General features: G+C 35.5%; 2 pseudogenes; both read right to left on the bottom strand.

Moving 5' to 3' along the window:
- Window positions 1–15,834: 15,834 nt before the first annotated feature.
- Window positions 15,835–16,988, bottom strand: LOC126926093 (ATP synthase subunit a-like; annotated as a pseudogene).
- Window positions 15,867–17,940, bottom strand: LOC126926099 (cytochrome c oxidase subunit 2-like; annotated as a pseudogene).
- Window positions 17,941–18,631: the final 691 nt, after the last annotated feature.

Genomic DNA, 18,631 nt, shown 5'->3' with positions numbered 1-18,631 from the left:
TTAATTTAATACCTTCAATATCAATAATATGATTTATAATATGTGTTTATAATTCAGGAGCCCCAATTTCTTTAAATATAGTAAGTGAAATTTTTTTATTAATAAGATTAATTATATGATATAAATATTTATTTATATTTTTATTTTTTTATTGTTTATTTAGATTTATTTATTCAATTTATTTATATAGATTTATTCAGTTTGGAAAAATTTATAATTTTAATTTTAATTTAATAAATAGGGGTTTAATAAATTATTTAACTTTAATTTTACATTTATTACCATTAAATTTAATTATTTTAGATTTATTAATTTAATTTATTTAAATAGTTTAATTTTAAAAAATATTGAATTGTGGTTTCAAAGATGTATGATAGTATTTTAAGTTATTTTAAAAATAATTGTTTTTAGAATTACTTTAATTTTAATAAGTTTAATATTTATATTTTTAAGATTTTATGTCTTATTAGTTAATAAATTATTTATTTATGAATGAATAATTTATAATTTAAATTCAATAAAAATGAATTTAATTTTAATAATTAGATTCAAATTATTAATGTTTTTGTTTTTAGTTATATTAATTTGTTCAGTAATTTTATTATATAGGGTAAGTTATATAAATTTAAATAATAAATATTTAATTAAACGTTTTTATTATTTGATAATGTTATTTTTAATATCAATAATTTTTTTAATTTTAAGTCCTAATATATTAACTTTATTATTAGGATGAGATGGATTAGGTTTAATTTCTTATTGTTTAATTATTTATTATCAAAAGAATTTAGTTTTTAATTCAGGAATAATTACTGTGATTTTAAATCGTTTAGGGGATTCAAGATTATTAATAATTATTTCTTTTATAATAATTTTTGGTAGATGAAATTTAATTTTATATAATATAAATTTATTAATTTTATTAATATTTTTAATAATAGTATTTAGGAAAAGTGCACAATTAATATTTATAATTTGATTGCCTGCTGCAATAATAGCTCCTACTCCTGTTTCTTCTTTAGTTCATTCATCAACATTAGTAACTGCTGGAATTTATTTATTAATTAATTATGATATATTAATTGATTTAAAATATAAGGAGTATATTTTAATAGTTTCAAGAATAACAATATTTATATCAGGTGTGATAGCAAATTTTGAAATAGATTTTAAAAAGATTATTGCTTTATCAACATTAAGTCAGTTAGGATTTATAATAAGAATTTTTTCTTTAGGAATAGTAAATTTAACATTTTTACATTTATTTATTCATGCTTTTTTTAAATCTATAATATTTATATGTGTAGGTAGTTATATTCATTATATAAGAGGAATTCAAAATTTTCGTTTTTATTTCGGAATATATTATGTATATCCAATAAAAGGTTTATTAATAATATTTTCATTATTTATATTGTGTGGATTTCCTTTTTTAGTTGGATATTTTTCTAAAGATTTAATTATTGAGTATTATTTTTTAAATATAATAAGAATTTTTAGATTATTAAATTTAATTATTGGTACAATTTTTACTGTATCATATTCTTTTCGTTTAATAAATATTTTAATAATAAATTATTTTATAATAAATTTAATTTATTTTGATGAAGATAGAATTATAATAACACATATAATATTTATTTTATTAATTATATTATTTATTAGAAAATTTATTTATAATTTTTTTTTTTTTTTATTGGAGTTAATTTGTTTTATATTTTTAAATATTTTGTTTTTAAAATAATATTATTAGGGATTTTATTTTCATTATTAATATTTAATATAAATTTTTTAAATAAATTTGTTATATTAATTAAAAGTTTTTTTATAATGGATTTTTTTTATAAATTTATTTTAAATTATTTATTTTATTGATTAGTTTTTTATGAGATTTATTTTGAAAAAGGAGTAATTGAAAAATTTACAGGAAAGATTATATATTTTTTTTGTAATTTATTTGAAATAAATTATATATTAAAAATTTTTTATATATTATTAATATATATTTATTTAATAGTATTAATTTTATTAAATTAATTAATTATATATATATATATATATATAATAAATAAATTTAAAAATTTAAAAATAATTTAAAATAATAAATTTAAATAAATTTATTAATTTTAAAAAAAAAATAGTAAATGAATTTAATTAATATTTAAATAGCTTATATATTAGAGCATAATATTGAAAATATTAAGGAAATTATTAAATTTTTAAATATATATATATATATATATATATATATATGTCGGAGATGAAAGAACGCCGGAGCTCCTCCTTGGATTCGCGGGAATACCGCAACTCTGTAACTTGGATTAAACGAATGCCGCTCCGATTGTTCGAGATTTATGATCATGAGCTTGGGCTCGAGGCGACAATCAGTCGCCGAACGTAGCCGCGGTCAAAGGGATGAACGTTTTATCTAACAAAGGCACAGAGTAACTCTATACCTCTCCTTAAAAGAAATAGTCGTAGCGATACGTGGCAGTAAATACTTCAATAGTTTCTATCCCGCGGCCCGCCACACGCAGATTTTGTCCTTCGGGTAAGATGATCGCCGGGTGTCGGCATGCCTTTGTGGCGTATGTTTAGCTAACGTAAGGACCCGCTATAGATCTTAAGATTTAGTCAAGCGAAGTCCGTCAAATAGACTTTGTTGCAACTACGGGAAGATAGGAGAAACCTATCCTCCACGAGCGTTGCCCCCCGTCAACAACCTCCCCTCAAGGGCGGCCAGCATCTCTTTCAAAACGCCGATATGGAGATCGACCAATTAGCAACAGCGCTAATTTCCCTCTCCTTTGGAAAGAAAGCTTTCTTTGACGAATCCGAGGATCTCATATCCTTAGACCCACCCAATATAGTTTTCCTCGACGACATCGTCGAGACGGAGATTCATTCTTTCGTACGATCTCATCGACGAATGACAGTGCCACCTTACAACCAGCGAATACATCACTTCTAGTTAATAAAGAGTTAGACTTGAACTGTGCGAGAACATACGTTTACCATCCCGTGACCGCGGATTCGTTTCGAACCTAAGGTCATCATCACTAGTGCGTAATCTTGTTAATAAGCCCGTGCTAATAAACTCTCCATTGTATCACGGCAATGGCTAATTCCAACGAAAATTCATTAAACGCCCATCCCCATAATCCTGACTTTAATCCGACATCAGAAGTGGGATCAGGGCCATACGTAACGATGGAACAACTCATGGCCATCGTGCGCCAGATAACTCAGCCGCGAGAGCAAAGACCGAGTGAAACATCTACGATCGTGCCGCTTCCGCGTTTTAACCCCGGAAGCTTGGGTTCTGACCCAGCCGCATGGTGTGCGACTGTTGACGTGATCATGGAAGAAAAACCTTTGCAAGGCAGTGCGCTACTTTGTGCCTTGAGTGCCGCTCTAGAAAGCTCGGCAGCGCAGTGGCTTACACAAGTACCTGCTACTCAAATTTCCTCTTGGCCAAAGTTTAAAGACCGTTTCCTTACACGCTTTGGTGGGAAAGAGACAGCCGCCACGACGCTATGGAAGATGAAAAACCAAGCACGACTGGAGGGTGAAACCCTGGGAGATTACAGCAGCCGTTTACGTTCCTTCCTGATGGCGAGGTGGGAAAGGTGTACCAAGGACGAGATAGTCAACGCTACCGTGCTCCTTCATATAGGTTCACAGGACCAGCGCGTCCTACGGATAGCACTCACGAACGATATCAAGACCGAGGACCAGCTCACAGGCGAAATGACAGTGCTCTCCGATTCTGTGAAGAGGCCGGCGTCTTCAGTAAGCAACTCCTCCGCGAGTCCCGAAGCTAAACGGCATAAGCCTTCTGACTCCCGACACAAGTGCTACCACTGTGGTAGACACGGACATAAAGCATCTGAGTGCCGCGAGAGGACAAGACTGGAGGCGGAGAAACGCAATCGAAAATCAGGGGAAAACCGGGCTGCCACGTCTTCGAAGGTGTCCTGCTACAGGTGTAACGAGGAGGGCCACATCGCGCCCAACTGCCCGACCTTACGTAGAGGAAACCCTGCTACGAAAGAGGAGCGACAGGTTAACTTCTGTGTGGTGGAGGCCCCGACCGGTAAATTAAGTCACGAGGGTGAGTCGTTCCTGTTTTGTTTTGATTCCGGAGCTGAATGCTCATTAATCAAAGAATCGGTAGCTTCAAAATTTTCCGGCAAGAGAACGACCGAGATAGTAGTAATGCGTGGAATTGGGAACACTTGCGTTAAGAGTACGACCCAAATTCTGTCCGCCGTATGTATCAGCGGTCTTACACTGGAGGTAATTTTTCACGTCCTTGCCGACAATTACTTAAAACACGATATTATTATTGGGTGCGAAATTTTAAGCCAAGGCTTCGACGTACTCATGACGCGCAATAGCCTCGATATTTGTAAGTCGAAAACGGTTAATGTCTGTAATAATATCGCCGAACCTGCGATCGATCTCAATGATGTAGACACCGAGGTACTCGGCGACGATAAAGACCGATTGATTTCCATTCTCGGCAGATTCAAAAACTCGTTCATCACGGGTTTCCCACGTACCCGCGTAAATACGGGTCAATTAGAAATACGGTTGATCGACCCTAACATCACCGTCCAAAGAAGCCCCTATAGACTTAGTGAGGAAGAACGGAGAATCGTACGAGCGCGAATCAGCGAACTACTCAGAGCTAACATTATAAGACCTAGCAATTCGCCGTTCGCGAGCCCCATGCTACTCGTGAAGAAAAAGGACGGTTCGGATAGATTGTGCGTAGATTTTCGAGCGTTGAATAAGAATACGGTCGCGGACCGGTACCCCCTACCCCTTATCGCGGACCAAATCGCGAGGTTACAAACGGCGAAATACTTCATTAGCCTGGACATGGCCAGCGGGTTCCACCAAATTCCTATACATCCTAATTCGGCGGAATACACGGCGTTCGTTACACCCGACGGGCAGTACGAGTACGTAACGATGCCGTTCGGATTGAAAAATGCACCGTCTGTTTTTCAGAGGGCCATTTTCAATGCCCTGGGCGACCTTGCGTATTCCTACGTCGTTGTCTATTTGGATGACGTCCTAATTATCGCCGACTCAATAGATCAAGCCTTAGAGAGGTTGGACATCGTGTTAAGTACCCTTGTAAACGCCGGGTTTTCGTTTAACTTTTCTAAGTGCTCTTTCCTGAAGACGTCGATACTCTATTTGGGATACGTAATCCAGAACGGAGAAGTCCGTCCCAACCCGGGTAAAGTATATGCCTTAAGCTCCCTACCCGCGCCGACGACCGTCACACAGCTCAGGCAGTTCATAGGGCTAGCCTCGTACTTTCGGAAGTTCATCCCTAAATTTTCGCAATTGTTAAAACCCTTATACGCGCTTACGTCCGGCAGTAAAAATATAACATGGGCGGACAGGCACGAAAAAATAAGACAAGAGGTAATCTCCGTTCTGACCGACGCACCGGTGTTAATGCTATTTGACCCCAATTACCCAATAGAATTACATACCGATGCTAGCTCCGAAGGATTTGGGGCTATTTTAATGCACAAGGTGGAAGGTAAAAATCGAGTAGTAGAATACTATAGTAAAAGAACCAGCCTCACGGAATCCAGATATCACTCTTATGAACTCGAAACATTAGCTGTTGTAAACGCCATAAAACATTTCCGCCACTACCTGCACGGACGGGAGTTTCTTGTCGTCACGGACTGCAATTCATTAAAGGCGTCTAAGAGCAAAGTACATTTGAATGACAGGGTACACAGGTGGTGGGCTTACTTGCAAACGTTTACCTTCGACATTGTGTATCGGGAGGGCAAGCGAATGGCCCACGTAGATTTCTTTTCGCGAAATCCCACAGGCGTTGACCCTATTAGATTCGACAAAATCAAAGAGAAAATGGTTAATCTGGCCGAAATATCGGAAGACTGGCTACTAGCCGAACAACGTCGTGACCCCCAAATTTCGGGAATTGTCGAAAAGTTGCAAAATGATGAGCTCGCGGAAGACATCGCGAATACTTACGAATTACGGTCCGGTACTCTCTACCGGAAAATTCAAAGAAGAGGCAGGACTCTCAGTTTACCTATTGTTCCAAGAGGGTTTAGGTGGTCCGTTATTAACCATGTGCATCAGTCAATTATGCACTTGGGTTGGGATAAGACGCTCGAGAAACTGTACGAGTATTACTGGTTCGAAGGAATGGCGAAGTACGTTCGCAAGTTCGTAGAGAACTGCCATGCTTGTAGAGTTTCGAAGGCTAGTTCAGGTAAGATACAAGCCGAATTGCATCCCATACCCAAGGCCAGCATACCTTGGCACACGGTCCACATGGATATAACGGGCAAGCTGAGTGGTAAAAGCGATTCGAAGGAGTACGTAATTGTGTTGATCGACGCCTTCACTAAATTCGTATACCTGCATCATACTCGTAGGATAGATTCTTTTAACACCATTAAAGCGCTTAAATCCGCTATATTTCTATTCGGGAGTCCCTGTCGGATAATAGCGGACCAGGGAAGGTGTTTTACGGGTAAAGAATTTCGCGAGTTCTGCGAAAGCAAACGAATTAAAGTTCACTTGATAGCGACCGGTGCCAGTAGGGCTAACGGACAAGTAGAACGTGTTATGGGCACGTTGAAAAATATGTTCACGACAGTAGAGACGACCGGGCGACCGTGGCAAGACGCGATTGGGGAAATGCAGCTAGCGTTGAACTGCACCGTCAACCGCGTGACTAATTCGAGCCCCTTACAACTACTAATCGGTAGATCGGCGAGACCGTATGACCTATTGCTACCCGACAATATTGAAGAAAAAGAAGTCGATATCTCCGATGTAAGGCAGCAGGCCGTACAGAACATAGAAAGTAACGCCCAATACGACAAAGAAAGATTTGATAGGAACAAAGCTAAAGTGGTTAGGTTTAACCTCGGCGACTTCGTACTACGTAAGAACGAGGAAAGAAACCAAACCAAGCTAGAGCCGAAATTCAAGGGTCCATTTGTAATAACCGAGATTTTGGAAGGAGATAGATATATTCTAAAAACGCTAGACGGTAAACGATCGTATAAAGACAGTCACGACAGATTAAGAAAAATGCCGGACAGTCGCGTTCCCGCTGAGTTAGACGTCGGTAGTGACGGCAATAACAGTGACCACGACGACATGAGTACCTCGATCTCGGAAGATCCTTAGCACAAAGACCGTAGCACCTTACGGAGTATGTTATGAAGCTCGGTAAAGGGGGCAAGTGATGTGTTCACGCGCACCATGAGCTATAGAGTTATGAAGCTCGGTAAAGGGGCAAGTGATGTGTTCACGCGCACCATGAGCTATAGAGTTATGAAGCTCGGTAAAGGGGCAAGTGATGTGTTCACGCGCACCATGAGCTATAGAGTTATGAAGCTCGGTGAAGGGGCGAGTGATGTGTTCACGCGCACCATGAGCTATAGTGTTATGAAGCTCGACTAAGGGGCAAGTGATGTGTTCACGCGCACCATGAGCTACAGCGTTACGAAGCTTGGTGCGGTCGTGCGATCTAGAAAAACGAGATCCATTGGGGTGCGAAATCGAGACTGGTCCATTTCGCCGTTATGACCCGACTGATAACCCACAGGATGCAACTAGCACTTCCAATATTAATTACAACGTTACTAATTCATGTTCTCTTCTATTCCTTTTGTTGTCAAACCTCCGAACAAAATTTTATTGTTACACTGGACCCTCAGCTTATTTAGACATTAAGTTAAATTGTAAACAATGTTAATTGTACCGAGACTAACGTTAAGAAAACTCTCAATATTGTAGCTACACCCGAGGACGTGTGATAGTCAGAATGGCCGTGTCGGAGATGAAAGAACGCCGGAGCTCCTCCTTGGATTCGCGGGAATACCGCAACTCTGTAACTTGGATTAAACGAATGCCGCTCCGATTGTTCGAGATTTATGATCATGAGCTTGGGCTCGAGGCGACAATCAGTCGCCGAACGTAGCCGCGGTCAAAGGGATGAACGTTTTATCTAACAAAGGCACAGAGTAACTCTATACCTCTCCTTAAAAGAAATAGTCGTAGCGATACGTGGCAGTAAATACTTCAATAGTTTCTATCCCGCGGCCCGCCACACGCAGATTTTGTCCTTCGGGTAAGATGATCGCCGGGTGTCGGCATGCCTTTGTGGCGTATGTTTAGCTAACGTAAGGACCCGCTATAGATCTTAAGATTTAGTCAAGCGAAGTCCGTCAAATAGACTTTGTTGCAACTACGGGAAGATAGGAGAAACCTATCCTCCACGAGCGTTGCCCCCCGTCAACAACCTCCCCTCAAGGGCGGCCAGCATCTCTTTCAAAACGCCGATATGGAGATCGACCAATTAGCAACAGCGCTAATTTCCCTCTCCTTTGGAAAGAAAGCTTTCTTTGACGAATCCGAGGATCTCATATCCTTAGACCCACCCAATATAGTTTTCCTCGACGACATCGTCGAGACGGAGATTCATTCTTTCGTACGATCTCATCGACGAATGACAGTGCCACCTTACAACCAGCGAATACATCACTTCTAGTTAATAAAGAGTTAGACTTGAACTGTGCGAGAACATACGTTTACCATCCCGTGACCGCGGATTCGTTTCGAACCTAAGGTCATCATCACTAGTGCGTAATCTTGTTAATAAGCCCGTGCTAATAAACTCTCCATTGTATCACGGCAATGGCTAATTCCAACGAAAATTCATTAAACGCCCATCCCCATAATCCTGACTTTAATCCGACATATATATATATTATGAATAGAAATAATGATAATTTAATATCTAGATTAAAGTTAGAAGCTTTATTAATTTATTTCTATTTATAATTAATTATTTTTTTACTAATAATTTTATATTGAAAGTATAATGTTTTTATAAACTATATAAATTAAGTTTATAAAAAATAAATTAGAATAATATAATTCAATAATTTTATTAACAATAAAATGCCTCTTTTTGGCTTTAATTTAAAATTATTTAATATATATATATATGTCGGAGATGGAAAAACACCGGAACCTCTCCTTGGATTCTCGGGAATACCGTAATGTCGTAATTTAGATTAAACAAATGTCGCTCCGATTGTTCGAGGTTTATGATAGTGAGCTTGGGCTCGAGGCGACAACCAGTCGCCGAACGTAGCCGCGGTCAAGGGATGAACGTTTTATCTAACAAAGGCACAGAGTAACTCTATACCTCTCCTTTAAAGAAATAGCCGTAGCGACACGTGGCAGTAAATATTTCAAAGGTTTCTGTTCCGTGGCTCGCCACACGCAGATCCTATCCTTCGGGTAAGATGATCTCCAGATGTCAATATACCTCCGCAGTATGTTTAGCTAACTTGAGGACCCGCAATAAATCTTAAGATTTAGTCAAGCAAAGTTCTTCATTTAGACAAACAGTCCTTGTTGCAACTACGGGACGATAGGAGAAGCCTATCTTCCACGAACGATGCCCCCGTCAACAACCTCCCCTCAAGGGCGGCCAGCATCTCTTTCAAAACGCCGATATGGAGATCGACCAATTAGCAACAGCGCTAATTTCCCTCACCTTTGGAACGAAAGCTTTCTTTGACGAATCCGAGGATCTCATGTCCTTAGACCCACCCATTATAGTTTTCCTCGACGGCATCGTCGAGACGGAGAGTTACTCTCCGGTACGATCTCGACGACGATTCAAGTAACTCTCGGATACGTAGTGATTGCCCCATGCATTAACATTGAGTACAACTTAGACGCTAGAGAAGAGTAGAGTTCGTCATCCCGTTGACCGTGGATTCGTTATTGAGCCTAAGATCATCGTCATTAGCTTCTCGAGTATCAAATTATCGCGATTACTTGTCCAATTCCAACATGGTCATGTTTGCACTAGTAAATATCTCCTCTATTGCATAGTGATCACGTCTAGTGTCAATAGGGATTCGTTTACGCCCTTAACCCTAACTCTAATCGTAACGCCAACCCGACATCAGAAGTGGGATCAGTGCCGATTATAACAGTGCTAGAACTTACGACCATCGTGCGCGAGTAACCCAGTCGCTAGTGCAAAATCGAGTGTGAAACCTAACAAGTTTTCGCTACCACGTTTTAACCCTTAAAATCGCACGTTCCGACCCCGCTGCACGGGGCGTAACTGTTAACCTGATTATGAAAGAAAACCATAATTTCAATAACGAGTGGCGAGTCGACTTCTACGTACTGGAAGCATCATCGGGTAGATCAAGTCATCTGGGTGAGTCGTTTCCATTTTTACTCCGATTCGGGAGCCGAGCGTTCACTAATTAAAGAGTCCGTGACCTCGAGATTTCTGGCAAAAGAATGACTGACATATTAGTAATGCGAGGAGCAGGAAATACTTGTATTAAACATACGCCTCCCATTTGTTCATCGTGTGTATTAATGATTTTTACATCGAAGATAATTTCTCATGTCCTTGCTGATAGTTATCTAAAATATGATATCGCGATTAGTTGTGGAACTCTAAGTCTGGGTTTTGACGTAACATTACACAAAATAGCCTCGCTATGTGTAAAACAAAAATAATTAATGTCTGTAAGGAAACCACTGCAAACGAGATCGTCGTTAATGAAGCTGACATTGATGTACATGGTAATAATAAAAGTCGATCAATTTCTCTTCTCGACAAATTCAAAGATTCATTCGTTACGGATTCCTTACGTATTCGCGTAAATACAGGCCGGTTAGAAATACGATTAATTGATCCTAACATCACCGTACGAGGAAGTCCTTATAGATTTAGCGAGGAGGACCGAAGAGCGGTACGTGAGAAAATAAGCGTTTTAATTAAAGCAAAGATCATAAGGCCTAGTAATTCGCCATTCGCGAGCCCTACGTAACTCGTGAAGAAGAACACGGCTCAGATAGATTATGAGTGGATCCCCGAGAACTAAATCAAAGTACCGTCGCGGATCGGTACCCTTTACTCCTTATTGCGGATCAAGTCGCGAGATTGCAAGAGGCGAGATATTTTATTAGCCTGGATATGGCCAGCGGGTTTCACCAAATTCCTACTTATCCTAATTCAGCGGAGTATACAGCGTTCGTTACTCCCGACAGACAATATGAGTAGATAACGATGCCGTTTGAACTGAAAAATTGCGCCGTCCGTCTTTCGGAGGGCCATTCGCAAGGCCCTAGGCGACCTCGCTCATTCGTACGTTGTTATTTATTTCGATAACGTTCTAATTATTGCCGACTCGATAGATCAAGCTTTAGGAAGATTGAACACCGTATTAGATACCCTCGTAAAAGCAGGATTCTCTGTTAACATTGCGAACTGTTCTTTTCTAAAGACATCGGTGCTCTGTTTGAGATATGTAATTCATAACGAAGAAGTTCGTCCGAACCCGGGTAAAATACACACCTTAAGCTTTTTCCTGTGTCAACAGCCGTCACACAGTTCAGGCAGTTCATAGGGTTAGCTTCGTACTTCCGAAAGTTCATCCCTAAATTCTCACAGGTAATGAAACCCCTGTATGCGCTCATCTCGAATAACAGAAATATAACTTGGACAGATAGGCACGAGAAAATAAGACAACAGGCAGTTTCCGCCCTGACCGACGCGCCGGTGTTAATGATATTCGACCCCAATTACCCGATAGAACTACATACTGACGCTAGCTCGGAGAGAGTTACGGGGCGATTTTGACGCATCAAGTCGAAGGTAAAGGCAAAGTAATAGAGTATTACAGTAAAAGAACTACCCTCGCAGAATCTAGGTATAATTCCTACGAACTAGAGACGTTAGCAGTCGTAAACGCAGTCGAGCGTTTCCGTCACTATCTACATGGGCGGGAATTTCTTGTCGTCACGGATTGCGACTCGTCGAAAGCGTCGAGTAACAAAGTACATTTAAATGACAGGGACCATCGGTGATGGGCCTACTTGCAGACTTTTGTTTTTTGACATTATGTATCTGGAATGTAAACGGACAGCCAACGTAGATTTCTTCTCGCGAAACCCCGTAGATTTAGACCACCGTAAAATTGATAAAATTGCGGAGAAAGAAATCAATCTGGCCGAAATATCGGAATACTGGCGATTAGCCGAACAACGTCGTGATTCTCAAACCTTGGGAATCGTCAAGAAATTGCAAAACGATGAGCTCGCGGAAGACATCGCGAATACATACGAATTACGGTCCGGTACTCTTTACCGTAGGATACAAAGAAAAGGCAGGACTCTCTGTTTACCTATAGTCCTAAGAGGTTTTAGATAGTCTGTTATTAACTATGTGCACCAGTCAATTATGCACTTAGGTTGGGAGAAAACGCTCGAGAGACTGTACGAGTATTACTGGTTCGAAGGGATGGCGAAGTACGTTCGCCGATTCATTGAGAACTGTCATGCTTGTCAAGTTTCGAAAGCTAGTTCAGGTAAGATACAAGCCGAACTACATCCTATACCTAAGACCAGCATACCCTGGCATACGGTCCACATGGACATAACAGGCAAGTTGAGTGGTAAAAGCGATTCAAAGGAGTACGTCATTGTTTTGATCGATGTGTTCACTAAATTCGTACACCTGCATCGTACTCGTAAGATAGATTTCCGTAACACCATTAAAGCGCTTAAACCCGCTATATTTTATTCGGAAGTCCCTGCCGGATAATAGCAGATCAGGAAAGATGTTCTAAGGGTAATGAATTTCGAGAATTCTGCGAAAGCAAACGAATTAAAGTTCACTCGATAGCGACCGATGATAGAGCTAATAGACAGGTAGAGCGTGTTATGCGTACATTGAAAATACGTTCACGACAGTAGAAACGACCGGGCGGCCGTGGCAAGACGCGATTGGGGAAATACAGCTAGCGTTGAACTGCACCACCAACCGCGTGACTAATTCGAGCCCTTTACAACTACTAATCGGTAGAACAGCGAGATCGTACGACCTATTACTACCCAACAATATCGAAGAAAAGGAAGTCGATATCCCTGATGTAAGACAGCAGGCTGTATAGAACATAGAGAGTAAAGCCCAGTACAACAAAGAAAGATTTTGATAGAAACAAAGCTAAAGTGGTTAGGTTTAACCTCGGCGATTTCGTACTACGCAAAAATGAGAAAAGAAACCAAACCAAGCTAAAGCCAAAATTCAAGGGTCCATTCGTAATAACCGAGATTTTGGAAGGAGATAGATATATTTTAAAAACGCTAGACGGCAAACGACCGTATAAAGACAATCACGACAGATTAAGAAAAATGCCGGACAGTCGCGTTCCCGCTGAGTTGGACGTCGGTAGTGACGGCAATAACAGTGACCACGACGACATGAGCACCTCGATCTCGGAAGATCCTTAGCACAAAGACCGTAGCACCTTACGGAGTACGTTATGAAGCTCGGTAAAGGGGCAAGTGATGTGTTCACGCGCACCATGAGCTATAGAGTTATGAAGCTTGGTAAAGGGGCAAGTGATGTGTTCACGCGCACCATGAGCTATAGTGTTATGAAGCTTGGTAAAGGGGCAAGTGATGTGTTCACGCGCACCATGAGCTATAGAGTTATGAAGCTTGGTAAAGGGGCAAGTGATGTGTTCACGCGCACCATGAGCTATAGTGTTATGAAGCTCGACTAAGGGGCAAGTGATGTGTTCACGCGCACCATGAGCTATAGTGTTACGAAGTTTGGTGCGGTCGTGCGATCTAGAAAAACGAGATCCATTGGGGTGCGAAATCGAGACTGGTCCATTTCGCCGTTATGACCCGACTGATAACCCACAGGATGCAACTAGCACTTCCAATACTAATTACAACGTTACTAATTCATGTGCTCTTCTATTCCTTTTGTTGTCAAACCTACGAACAAAATTTTGTTGTTACACTGGACCCTCAGCTTATTTAGACATTAAGTTAAATTGTAGACATGCTAATTGTACCGAACCTAATGTTAGAAAGACTCAATCTTGTAGTTGCACCCGAGGACGTGTGATAGTCAGAATGGCCGTGTCGGAGATGGAAAAACACCGGAACCTCTCCTTGGATTCTCGGGAATACCGTAATGTCGTAATTTAGATTAAACAAATGTCGCTCCGATTGTTCGAGGTTTATGATAGTGAGCTTGGGCTCGAGGCGACAACCAGTCGCCGAACGTAGCCGCGGTCAAGGGATGAACGTTTTATCTAACAAAGGCACAGAGTAACTCTATACCTCTCCTTTAAAGAAATAGCCGTAGCGACACGTGGCAGTAAATATTTCAAAGGTTTCTGTTCCGTGGCTCGCCACACGCAGATCCTATCCTTCGGGTAAGATGATCTCCAGATGTCAATATACCTCCGCAGTATGTTTAGCTAACTTGAGGACCCGCAATAAATCTTAAGATTTAGTCAAGCAAAGTTCTTCATTTAGACAAACAGTCCTTGTTGCAACTACGGGACGATAGGAGAAGCCTATCTTCCACGAACGATGCCCCCGTCAACAACCTCCCCTCAAGGGCGGCCAGCATCTCTTTCAAAACGCCGATATGGAGATCGACCAATTAGCAACAGCGCTAATTTCCCTCACCTTTGGAACGAAAGCTTTCTTTGACGAATCCGAGGATCTCATGTCCTTAGACCCACCCATTATAGTTTTCCTCGACGGCATCGTCGAGACGGAGAGTTACTCTCCGGTACGATCTCGACGACGATTCAAGTAACTCTCGGATACGTAGTGATTGCCCCATGCATTAACATTGAGTACAACTTAGACGCTAGAGAAGAGTAGAGTTCGTCATCCCGTTGACCGTGGATTCGTTATTGAGCCTAAGATCATCGTCATTAGCTTCTCGAGTATCAAATTATCGCGATTACTTGTCCAATTCCAACATGGTCATGTTTGCACTAGTAAATATCTCCTCTATTGCATAGTGATCACGTCTAGTGTCAATAGGGATTCGTTTACGCCCTTAACCCTAACTCTAATCGTAACGCCAACCCGACATATATATATATATATATATAAGAAGTAATAATATTACTTTTAATTTCGACTTAAATATAGATTTTTAAAAAAATCCTTATATATATATATATATATATTTAATATATTCAATTTAAATAATTACAAAATCATTCTATAATTAATGAAAAAATTAATATTAAGAAAAAAAAAGTTATTATAATAAATATATATAAGTAATTTAGGGTTTTAATAAATGAAATTAAAGGTATTAATAAAATAATTTCAATATCGAAAATTATAAATGTTAATGAAATTAAATAAAATGGAAGTGAGAATGGTAAATTTATTTTTGTAATAGGGTTAAATCCACATTCATATGGAAGATTTCTTTCAAAATTAATTTTTTTAATTATTGATAAAAATTTATTTAAGAATAAAATAATTAAAATAATAATTAAATTTAATAAATAAAAAATTATAATATTAATTAAATATATTAAGTTATTTTAAATTTTTTAATTGGAAATTAATTGTAATAATTATACTATATATTTATTTAATTTATTAATAAAAATTAAATATAAGAAGATTTAATTTATTAAGATATAATAAAATATATAAATAAATAATCAAATTACATCTACAAAATGTCAATATCAAATTGAGAATTCAAAATTAATATGATGGATTGATGAAAAGTGGTTTTTACATATTCGAATAAAAGAATATAATAACATTAAAGTTCCAATAAGAACATGAATTCCATGAAATCCTGTTGATAAATAAAAAATTGATCCAAAGATTCTATCATTAATACAAAAAAATGAATTATAATATTCGAATATTTGTATAAAATTAAAATAAAATCCTAAAATAATTGTAAATATTAAATTTAAAATACTTGATTTTGATTTATTATTTAATAAGTAATAATGTCTTAATGTAACAGTAAATCCTGATGTAATTAAAATAATAGAATTTAATAAAGGAATTTCAAATGGATTAAAAAATTTAATTATAGAAGGAGGTCAAGAAAAATTAATTTCGATTGAAGGAGAAATTGAATTATGAAAGAAAGTTCAAAAAAATGAAATAAAAAAAAATAATTCAGAAATAATAAATATAATTATTCTAAATTTTATTATTGAAATAATTGATAATGAATGTATTCCTTGAAATGTTCTTTCTCGAATAATATCTCGAAATCACATTAGAGAAACTAAAATTAATATAATTAAGTTTATAATTATTAATATTAAATTATTTGAATAAATTCATAAAATTGTTCTTAATATTAAGTTTATTAAATTTATAGATGAAATAAGAGGTCAAGGACTAATAGTTACTATATGAAATGGAAAATTTTTTTTCATTTAATTTGATTCTGAGAAATATAATGTTAATAAAATTGAAAATACATAAGCTTGAATTAAAGCTATAGAAATTTCTAAAGTTAATAATATATTTTGAATAATTAATGAAATTGGGGATAATAGAAAAAAATTTATTATAAAATTTCTTAATAAAATTAAAATTAAATGACCTGAAATTAAATTTGCCGATAATCGAATAGATAAGGTTCAAGGTCGAATTATTAATCTAATTAATTCAATAATTACTATAAAATTTATTAAAAATTTTGGTGAATTTAATGGAACTAAATGTCTTAAAGTTTTAATTGGAAAATTAATAATTGAATAGATTATAAATCTTATTCATAAAGATAAAGATATTGATAAATTAAATAATAGATGTCTAGTTGATGTAAAAATGTAAGGAATTAATCTAAATAAATTTAGTAATATAATATAGATTATAATTCTTAAAAATATAATAATATTTATAATATATTTATTTGATATAATTATTTTGTATTCATTGAATAGATATTTAATAAATAATTTAAAAATTATTATAATTCGTGATGGAATTAGTCAATATATATTAGGAAAAATAATAATTGGTATAAATATAAAAATTCAGTTTAATTGAAAATAATTATTAATTGATGGATCAAAAGTTTCAAATAAATTTATCATAATCATTTTCATTTTTTATAAATAATTTTTTTTTTAAAATTTTTAATTTTAAAATTTAATATTATAGAATTTAATAAAATTATAATTGAAATTAAACAAATTATGCATATTAAAAAAATAATTAATCAATTAATAGGTATTATTTGTGGAATTCATTAGAAGTAAATTTTAATTACTATAATTGATTTAAAAGATCAATTCTTAATTTCAGACATCTAATGGAAGAAAAATAATAAATTAAATTATTAATTTTAGAATGACAGTCTAATGTTATAAATTAACTAATTTTTCATAATATTTTTTTTTTAATTCAATTTGAAAATAATTCATAAGAAGTTCTTTCTAATATAATTGGTATAAAACTATGATTTATTCCACAAATTTCTGAACATTGACCAAAATAAATTCCAGGACGAATACAAAATAAATTTAATTGATTAATTCGTCCAGGGATTGCGTCAACTTTAATTCCTAATGATGGAATAGTTCATGAGTGAATTACATCTATTGAAGATACAATTATTCGTATTGAAATTTTAAATGGAATAATTAATCGATTATCTGTTTCTAATAGCCGAAATTGATTTATAGATTCATAATTTAATATATATGAATCAAATTCATAATTATTAAATTCTGGATATTCATAGGATCAGTATCATTGGTGACCAATTGATTTAATTGAAAAATAAGGATTTATAATTTCATCAATATAATATAAAATTTTTAAAGATGGAAAACAGATAATTATTAAAATAATTATAGGTGTTAAAGTTCAAATAATCTCAATAGTATGATTTTTTAAAAGATTAAGATTTAAAAAATTATTTAATGAAAAATCTATAATAAAAAATATTGTTAAAGTAATAATTATTATTATTATTATTATAGTTAAATTATGAAATGAAATAAGATTATCAGAGTAAAAAGAATTTGAATCTTGAAATAAAAATATATTTCATGTAGAAATTATTAATAAATTAATTAGATTTATTTGAATTTTAAATTCAGTTCAAAATATATTGATTTATTAAAATATTAATATTAATAAAAGAAAAAAATTGTCTTTATAGTTGAATTTTAAGTTCAAAGCACTAATCTGCCATATTAATTGTAAATATTAAATTATTATTATTATTATTATTTAAATAAATTATTTATTGAAAATATTTTTAATTTTATTTTTTGAAATTAATGGAATTTCTAATAATGAGTGATCATAAGGTGGATAATTATTTAATCATTCAAGTGATGATTGATTAAATTTAAATAAAATTAATCGTTTAGAAATTAATCTTTCAAAAATAATAAAAATTAAAAGTAATAATCTATTTATTGAAATTATTGCTCCAATTGAAGAGATTAAATTTCAACAATAATATGAATCTGGATAATCTGAATATCGTCGAGGTATAGATATTAGCCCAAGAAAATGTTGAGGAAAAAATGTTATATTAACACCAATAAATATTATAACAAATTGAATTTTTAATCATTTTTGATTTATTATTAAACCTGTAATTATTGGGAATCAATGAATAATACTAGTAATAATAGCAAAGACTGCTCCTATAGATAGAACATAATGAAAATGACCAACTACATAATATGTATCATGTAAAATAATATCAATTGAAGAATTAGAAAGTATTACT

The sequence above is a fragment of the Bombus affinis genome, chromosome 17 (assembly GCF_024516045.1).
Source record: "Bombus affinis isolate iyBomAffi1 chromosome 17, iyBomAffi1.2, whole genome shotgun sequence".
Lineage (NCBI taxonomy): Eukaryota > Metazoa > Arthropoda > Insecta > Hymenoptera > Apidae > Bombus > Bombus affinis.
This window is presented reverse-complemented; position numbering and strand designations above follow the sequence as displayed.